The 8,564-nt window shown below is 42.1% G+C and overlaps 1 long non-coding RNA gene across 1 annotated transcript; it reads left to right on the top strand.

Annotated features, from left to right (window-relative positions):
- Positions 1-866: 866 nt before the first annotated feature.
- Positions 867-7,818, top strand: LOC134740259 (uncharacterized). Its single transcript, XR_010127585.1, has 3 exons — positions 867-1,052; positions 2,862-3,022; positions 5,105-7,818. It is a non-coding gene; the product is annotated as an uncharacterized LOC134740259 (long non-coding RNA).
- The last annotated feature ends 746 nt before the right edge of the window (positions 7,819-8,564 follow it).

Genomic DNA, 8,564 nt, shown 5'->3' with positions numbered 1-8,564 from the left:
AGCAAAGAAGTAAGCTTATCGTATTTCACTTACTCAACAGTTAACCTAGTTGTAATTGTATTTAACATCAGCCATAAACAATATGAGGCACCATTTCAGAATGGGCGGTGTGCTGACTGCCAACCCTGCCTTCCTGGGGTAGCACTGACCTCAAGACAGAAGCAACTTAATCACCATTCAGTTCCCTGCCATCTGCTTTGTCCTGATTCTGCATATTCTGCTGAATCATTTCTGCTCCCCATGTTGGCCCACAACCTGTACAGCCCCACGCTGGTCATTTCCTTGTTCAGAGTGAACACTTCACTCTCCCCAAACTCTCAGGCATTCCTGCTTTAGGGGATCAAAATTTAGTCTTCAAGTTAATGGAGTTTTCGTTCGTGTGTTTCTAGCTATTTCTAATCCTATGTGCTACTGCACAGATTGATGTAATGGAGAAAGATTGAAGGTATGATATTGTCTCATATGAAATGACGACGGCTACTATAAAACACAATGTCAGCTCAGTTCTCACTTGGGCTCCCAGAGCCAAGCCCAATAGGCCAAGCACCAGGATCGACAGTGGTCAGTTTCCAGACCTCACTTCATCTTACTGTTTTGCCAGGGTGTGATTCTGGCAAATTCCTATTCCTCCAGGGCCTGAGTGGATGGGATGGCTGATATTATGAGTCAACTTGACTGGGCCACATGGTGCTCAGATATTTGGTTAAACATTATTTCTGGGTGTGTCTGTGAGATGTTTCTGGATGAGGTTAACATTTGATTTGGAAGATTGAGTAAAGCAGATTGCCCTCCCCAGTGTGGGTGAGCCTCATGCAATCCATTGAAGGCCTAAAGAGGACAAAAGGCTGAGTAAGAAAGAATTCTTTCTCTCTCTCTGACTGTCTTTGAGCTGGGACATCAGTCTTCTGCCTTTGGACTTGGACTCAGACGGATTTATACCATTGGCTCTTCTAGTTCTCAGGCCTTTGCACTCAGACTGGAACTACACCATTGGCTCTTCTAGGTCTTTATCTTGCTGGCTACAGATCTTGGACCTCCCAGCCTCCACACTTGTGTGAGCTAATTCCTGATAGTAAATCTCTTTATTATTTATCTATATATCTGTATCTATCTACCTACTCTATTGGTACTGCTTCTCTGGAGAACCCAGACTAATACAGTAGGGCAAAGTCAATTGGGCAGGGCTGGGCAGGCAGACACTCCAATTTGTGTCTCTCCTCCTTTAGACATACAGACCAAAGGTGGGTATTGATCAGAGGGTCCTCTGATATTGATCTAGCTTGATCATTTTATTTTTTATATAATGTTTTATTCTTATGTCCTTTTATTTTATGGGCTTGGTTATTTTTGCAACCGACCTCCTGCCTGGCTCTCTGCAGTTTTTCTGGATCACAGCTGTAGTCCCCGGGAGGTCCTCTCTCCAGGGGGCGCTGGCAGGAAAAGGAGCATATGTCAGAGGGCTGGGGAAGCTGGCAGAAAACTTCTTTGTCTGTTTAATGTTTTATTAGAGTCCATGTAGCAACGTATATAAACAAGTCCCATGGTGAGAGAATTCAGAATAAATTACTGCCTGCAATTTCCTGTTTGGCATTGATCTTGTAGAATGGAGACTCAAGATGGAAACTGCCTGGTATTATTATCCCAACTTCCATGTTGAAGGGCCCACAAATTCCTTATGAATCCTATGATGTCAGAACCACATGAAGCCTTAGAGACCAGACAGTCTAACCCCACATAATATTGATCAGGCTCAGAGACCCAGAAAGGCCTGAGGTCACACGGCAAAGAGAGGTGCATAATCTTGGCTGTGATATTAGTTCAGCTTTAGCACCCTGAGGGACAGATTTTAATAGGTATGAAAGATTATTTTAAGGCAGCCAAAATCTGTTATTACTTATTGAGGGTCTCAGAGCAATTGGCCTGCATTTTCCCTCCCTGTTGTTTCTTAATGTGTGTTTATGGCCCAGCCTTGGCTTGGCTTTTTTTTTTTTTTTTTTTGAGATGGAGTCTTGCCCTGTCACCTAGGCTGGAATGCAGTGGCGTGATCTTGGCTCACTGCAACCACCGCCTCCCGGGTTCAAGCAATTCTCCTGCCTCAGCCTCTTGAGTAGCTGGGATTACAGGCACGTGCCACCATGCCCAGCTAATTTTTTTTTTTTTTTGTATCTTTAGTAGAGACGGGGTTTTACCATGTTAGCCAGGCTGGTCTCGAACTCCTGACTTCATGATCCGCCTGCCTCAGCCTCCCAAAGTGCTGGGATTACAGGCATGAGCCACCATGCCCGGCCAGCCTTGGCATTTTGAATTCTGATTCTTTTGGCAGTCAAAGGCATCTCTGTGCTGCTGAGGGCTGTTACGGAAGCAGAAAGTGCCCAGGGCTCAGGCAACCCAATTACCCAGTGGGACCCTCAGTTTTATCCCCTGTTTTATAGGCAAGATAATCCCTGACCTGCCTCTGTCCCACAGTAATAGAGCTAATGCAAAAAAGCTCTGTAAATGGAAAGATCTCTTTTGCAACAACAAAGCCAGGACCTGATAGAATTTAATGCTGAAAGGAGAACCTTCTCTCTAAGGTGCCAACTTACCTCTTGAAACTGTCTCCCAAAATCTCACCACCCCCAGGCTCCTCATTTCTGCCAACACCCCAGCAAGAGAGAGAAATTATCCTTTAACAAGCTGGCCAAGTGAATCTCATGCTACCCTAAACTGTGTGTGCTCCAGTGTCTATACATTTCCTTTTCACTCTATTGCAAGTTCTTTGCATGTTCTATAGAGTTGTTTTAGTTATCTACTGCTGTGTAACAAATCACCCCAAAACTTAATGGCTTTAAATAACAATAATTATTTTTTCCTTCTCATAGTTTGTTTGGGACAGAAATTCTGGAGCAGCATGGCTGGGTGGTTCTGGCTCAGGGTCTCTCATAAGCTTGCCTCCAGTGTCAGCCAGGGCTGCAGTCATCTGAAGGCTTGACTGGGGCTGAGAGAGGAGGATCTACTCTCAAGGTGGATCACTCACTGGCAGGTGAGTTAGTGCTGGCTATTGGAGGGGGCCTCAGTTACTCTCCATAGGGTACCATGGATGTTTCACATCATGGCAGCTGGCTTCCTTTGGAGCAAGAGGTCTGAGGGTCCAAGGCAGAAGCTGCAAGGCCTTTTATGACCCAGTCTCATTTCTTCTGTATCGTATTGGTCACTCAGGGCTAGCTGTGATTCAGTGTGGGAGGGGATTACGTGAGGGCAAGGATACCAGGAGGCAAGGATCATAGGAGGCTGGCTACTTCTGTCTACCTCTGACTCTTGATGATTCATAGCTTTCCCATTGAACATACACTTGTCCCTTCCCAAGGCCCACAAAAGTCTCATCATATTATAGTATCAGTTTGAATTCCCAGGTCTTGTCATCTAACTGGGTCCAGGTTCAAATGAGGCTCCTTGGGTAAATTTCTCAAATATAGTACCTCCTGCACAGTTCCTCTTGATCTATAGACCCATGAAAAAAGAAATATATTATCTTTCCTCTACCTAATATACAATGGTAGGGCAGGCATAGGATAAGCATTATAGATCATCCTGTAAAAAGGAAGAAGAAAGGAAAATGGGAGGTACACAGGGGGCCTCAGCAATTCTGAAATTCTGCTGAGAATATGGGCAGTTTCTTGGTTAGAACTCAGTCCTACTGCCTGAGAATGGTTCTCTATGGCTCTTGGCTCCAATCTCTGGGCTCAGAGGCAGAAGCTGAGTCATCTTCTCTTTTCCATAAAAAACAGCCAGTGTTTGCAGCTAAGTAGTTTTCTCAGCCTGCTTTCTTATAGTGGTTTAAAGGTCCAAAGACCTATTTTCTTTTCTTTCTTTTTTTTGAGATGGAGTTTTGCTCTTGTTGTCCAGGCTGGAGTGTAATGGTGCGATCTCGGCTCACTGCAACCTCCACCTCCTGCAAAGACCCATTTTCATTGTATACGGTCACTGTCCCTTTTAATCCATGCAGACAATGTTTCACACAATGTAATAACCTTATAATCTATGAATAAGACTCTATAAATCCTGTTGGCATTCACTCCCTTAGTTAAAAGTCACAACCACAAGTATCAATGTGATAGGCTACTTTGCATCTTGAGTTTCCTGTAAGGCTGCTATGGGATACCACAATTAAGATTACCAGAAGCCCTATTGTTTATGGGTGAGGGACCTCTTTTTTCCCCTCTTTGAAGCACCACCTTACATATTTCTGAGGTCTTAACAAAGGGCTTTGCATTCACTCTGTTAGTTTCATCTTTAGATCATTTTTCCTGCCAGGACACTGAATTTGATCTTTGCCTGGAGGACATTTTAAAATTTCAGTATCATTTCCTATCTGGAGAATTTAGCAATAAGACATTTTTATTTTTAAACTCAGCAAGTCCTGGCCCCTTTATATTCAATGGTTCTTTCTTTAACACATCTTCTCACTTTTCACATTTTATTATAAGCAACCAGAAGCCAGGTGGCACCTTCAACACTCTGCCTGGAAATCTTCTTTGCTAGATCATCCAATTCATTAGGTACATTTTCTACTTTCCATTTTACTGTAGAAGATAGTATTGCTGAGTTTTCCCTCACTGTATACTATGGACTGAATGTTTATGTCCTCTCACATATTCATGTGGTGAAGGCCTAACCCCTAATGTGACTGTATTTGGAGACAGAGTCAGTGAGGAGGTGATAAAGGTTAAACGAGGTCACTAAGGGTGGGGCACTAATTCCATCAGGCCAGGGCCCTTAAAGAAGAGGAAGAGGGCTGGGTGCCATGGCTCACACCTGTAATCCCAGCACTTTAGGGGGCTGAGGCAGGCAGGTCACTTGAGCTCAGGAGTTCAAGACCAGCTTGGGCAACATGGTAAAACCCTGTCTCTACAAATACAAAAAATTAGCTGGGTGTGGTGGTGTGTGCCTGTGGTCCCAGCTACTCGGGAGCTGAGGTGGGAGAATCACTTGAGCTTGGGAGGTGGAGGTTGCAGTGGGACAAGATTGTGCCACCACACTCCAGCCTGGGCAACAGAGCAAGACTCTGTCTCAAAGGAAAAAAAAAAAAAAAGAGAAAGAGACATCTGAGCTCTTGGTCTTCCAGGTGAAGACAAAACAGTAAGACAGCCATCTGCAAGCCAGGAAGAGAGCCCTCACAAGGAATCAAATCAGCCAGAACCTTGATCTTGGACTTCCCAGCCTCCAGATCTGTGAAAAATAAATTTTGTTGTTTAAGCCACCCAGTTGATGGTATTTTGTTATGGCAGTTCAAGCAGACTGATAGACCATATTATAAAGATTCCCTTTCCTCTATTTTCTAATATCACCTTTCTTACTTTCCATTAAGCACTCATGGATAGCCTTCTTGCAGTACTGGCTGTAATCCCAAAAGACACAATTCCAAGTGCTGTATATCTGAATGTTGAAATACTAAAAGATCAAAATCCATAAAGATCAAAATCTCCAAAGTCTAAAATCCTATAAATCACAATCCTGAAAGATTAAAATCTAGAATGTTGAAATCCTGAAAGCCAAATTCTGGGGGAGGAATTACTGTGTTTTTGGTTGTACACAGGATAGTTGCATCATGTTAGGTGGAACTATTACCTTGTTATTGTCTTTATTTAAGGAGATAAAAAGAGGTATGTGCAGGTGCCAAGTTGGCAAGGGGTGGAGTTGTGGACTTAATTTGAGGCATCATCTTGACTGGAATAAGGAATACCTACAAACTTGGTGAAGCATTATTTTGGGTGTGTCTGTGATGGTGTTTCCAGAGGAGATTAGTGTGTGAGTCTGGGTGGACTAGGTGGGGAAGATCTGCCCTCAATATTGGTGAGCACCATTTAATCATCTGGGGGCCCAGAAAGAACAAATGCAGAAGGTGAATTTGTCTCTCTCTGAGAGCTGGGAGAGGTTTTACTTCTGCTGCCTTGGACATCAGAACTCCAGGCTCACCAGCCTTTGAACTCCAGGACTTAACACCAGGTTTTACCCAGGTCCTGAGGCTTTTGGCCTCAGTCGGAGACTAACACAGCTGGCTGCCCTGATTCTCAATGTAAAAACATGGAAAATTCCTCAATAAATGATATGTCCTTTTTGTACATCTGCATTGTTAAAAATAAAATCTCTTGAAATCTTGGCTCTTTGGGCAACTGCATATGCAGTGGTGACCCATAATGGTTTTTGAAGGATCTCATCAAAAGATGTAAGTTGTCCATCACAGTATTTCAGATGACTGCAGTTATAAAGCTGGGTGCACACAACTACCAACTATAGTGACAGGTGTTTGTACATTTCACTTTTTGACCTAATTCTTTATGAATATGGTTAATCTGCTCATAACTGCTATACCCCTGTGACTGTCCCTAGAATACATGAGCACTTATGCTTACAAAAATATGTAGGTTATTATTGCCTATTTTATCATATAAAGTGGCCTATGAAGTGTTCTGTCATTTTTAAACATGTTTCCCAAATAAAACCCCTCTTAAAATGTAAAAGAAAGTCTTTTAAATAATTTTTAAAATTATTTTTTCTGGAATTATATTTTTGGGACTTTAATCTTTCAGGATTTTAATGTTCAGAATTATGGCATTTGAGATTGTGTCTTTCAAGATTATGGCTCCAACCCACCTCACTGAAGCCATCAGATGCCATTGTCTCTTCAAAGTCCTTCTAACTTCTGCCCTCAAAGACACTGCTCCATTTTTAGTTTTTGTTGTTGCAGCATCACCTTCCTTCTGGGTACCAATATCTATATCAGTTATCTGTTGCTGCTAACAAATCACCTCAAAACTTACTGGCTTAAAGCAATAATAATCATTTATTATCTCCCATGATTTCTATGGGTCAGGAATACAGGAGCAGCTTGGCTGAGTGGTTCTGGCTCAGGGTTTCTCATGAAGCTGCAGTCAGATGGTGTCTAGGACCACTGAAAAGGCTTCTTGACTCATGTATCCAGTTCCCGGGCTAAAAAGCCTTGAACAGCTAAGCGCTAGAATAGCCAGGGCTTCTCAGGCATCTTTATGTAGCCTCTCCATGTAATTTCTGCAGCATGGGAAGAAGGGCACCCAAGGCATGTGTTTCAAGAGACAGCCAGATAGAATTCATATGCTTTTCATGACCTGTCTCAGAAGTCACATAGCATCACATCTGCCACACTCTATTGGTGAGAATACTCACAAGCCCAGCCCAGATCAAACGGGAGGGAACATAGACTCCATCTCTTGGTGGGGGAAATGAAACATGTCATAGCGTGTGCACACACACACACACACACACACACAGCCTCATTCCTTGGTATCCATGGCGAATTGGTTCCTTCCTTAGACACCAAAATCCAAAGATGCTCAAGTCCCTGATATAAAATGATGTAGAATTTGTAGACTTTCCATATAACACACACATCCTCCCATGTACTTTAAATAATCTCTGATTACCTGTAATACCTAATATAATATAAATGTTATAGAAATAGTTGTTATTCCATATTGTTTAGGAAATAATGAAAAGAAAAGATATGTGGAACCTGTGGATATGGAGGGCTAAGTATCTATATATAGTCATTTTTGGGAAATGTAATGTGACATAAACACTCAGCACCCAGCATCTAGCAGGTCTTTGATGATTACTTGTTGCTCGTTTGTTGCTTTACTGACTTTGTGGCTTAATAATAATGAAAGTAGTAGTAAAAGTAGTAATGATAATAATAACTACAACAACCATTCATTAAGCTCTTATTACTCTGTGAAGGACTTGTTTTAAAATTTCCCTTTTGATTGAAGTGTAACTTGTTGCAATAAAGCTCACAAAACTTAAGTGTATATCTCAATGAATTTTTATGTATGTTTAAAAACATGTAACCAAAACTAGAGCCAGACATAGGACATTTGCAATACCCCATAAGGTTCCTGTACACCCCGTCACTGCCAACCTCCCTTCCTCCTCCCAGGTAAACACTTTTCTCATTTCTCTCCCCATAGACGAGTTTGCCTGTTCTTGAACTTCATATAAATGAATCATAGTATATGAACTCTTTTTGTCTGGCTCCTCTACTGTGCAAAGCACTTTATATTCATTATCTCACTTAATTCCTGCAACAACCTTATGAGATAATCAACAATTTACGTGCTGGCTATGTGCTGCCCAAGTGCATTTCGTTTTGTCTGCCCAATATTTTTAAATGTTTGAGTCTGACTACTTTTAGGATTAGAATTGAATGCAGTCTCTAGTACTTGTTATATTATAGCCAGGCAATGTTATTTACCTTATTTTCCTGGCACCTACAGGCATTGGGTTTACATACTCTAAGGGGAGCATTATTATTGTCTCTAGCACCTGAAAAAATAGTTGTTCACCAGGGGTGAACCACTTGCATAAAACCTCATATCACAGAAATGGCAGAAGTGGGATTTGAACTCAGGTCTGTCTTCCTACCGCACTCCTAAGTTAGGATCAGAAAAGACAAATTTGTTCCCAAATTCTATTGCTTTGAAGTCTGAATGCCTTTTTCTGCACACCCTCCTATGCAACTTCACGCCTCTGCTTAGCCCAGGGTAAGTGCA

Source organism: Pongo pygmaeus, chromosome 9 (assembly GCF_028885625.2).
Source record: "Pongo pygmaeus isolate AG05252 chromosome 9, NHGRI_mPonPyg2-v2.0_pri, whole genome shotgun sequence".
In the NCBI taxonomy this organism is placed as follows: Eukaryota; Metazoa; Chordata; class Mammalia; order Primates; family Hominidae; genus Pongo; species Pongo pygmaeus.
The sequence above is the reverse complement of the archived record's forward strand: the minus strand, read 5'-3'. Positions and strand labels throughout refer to the sequence as shown.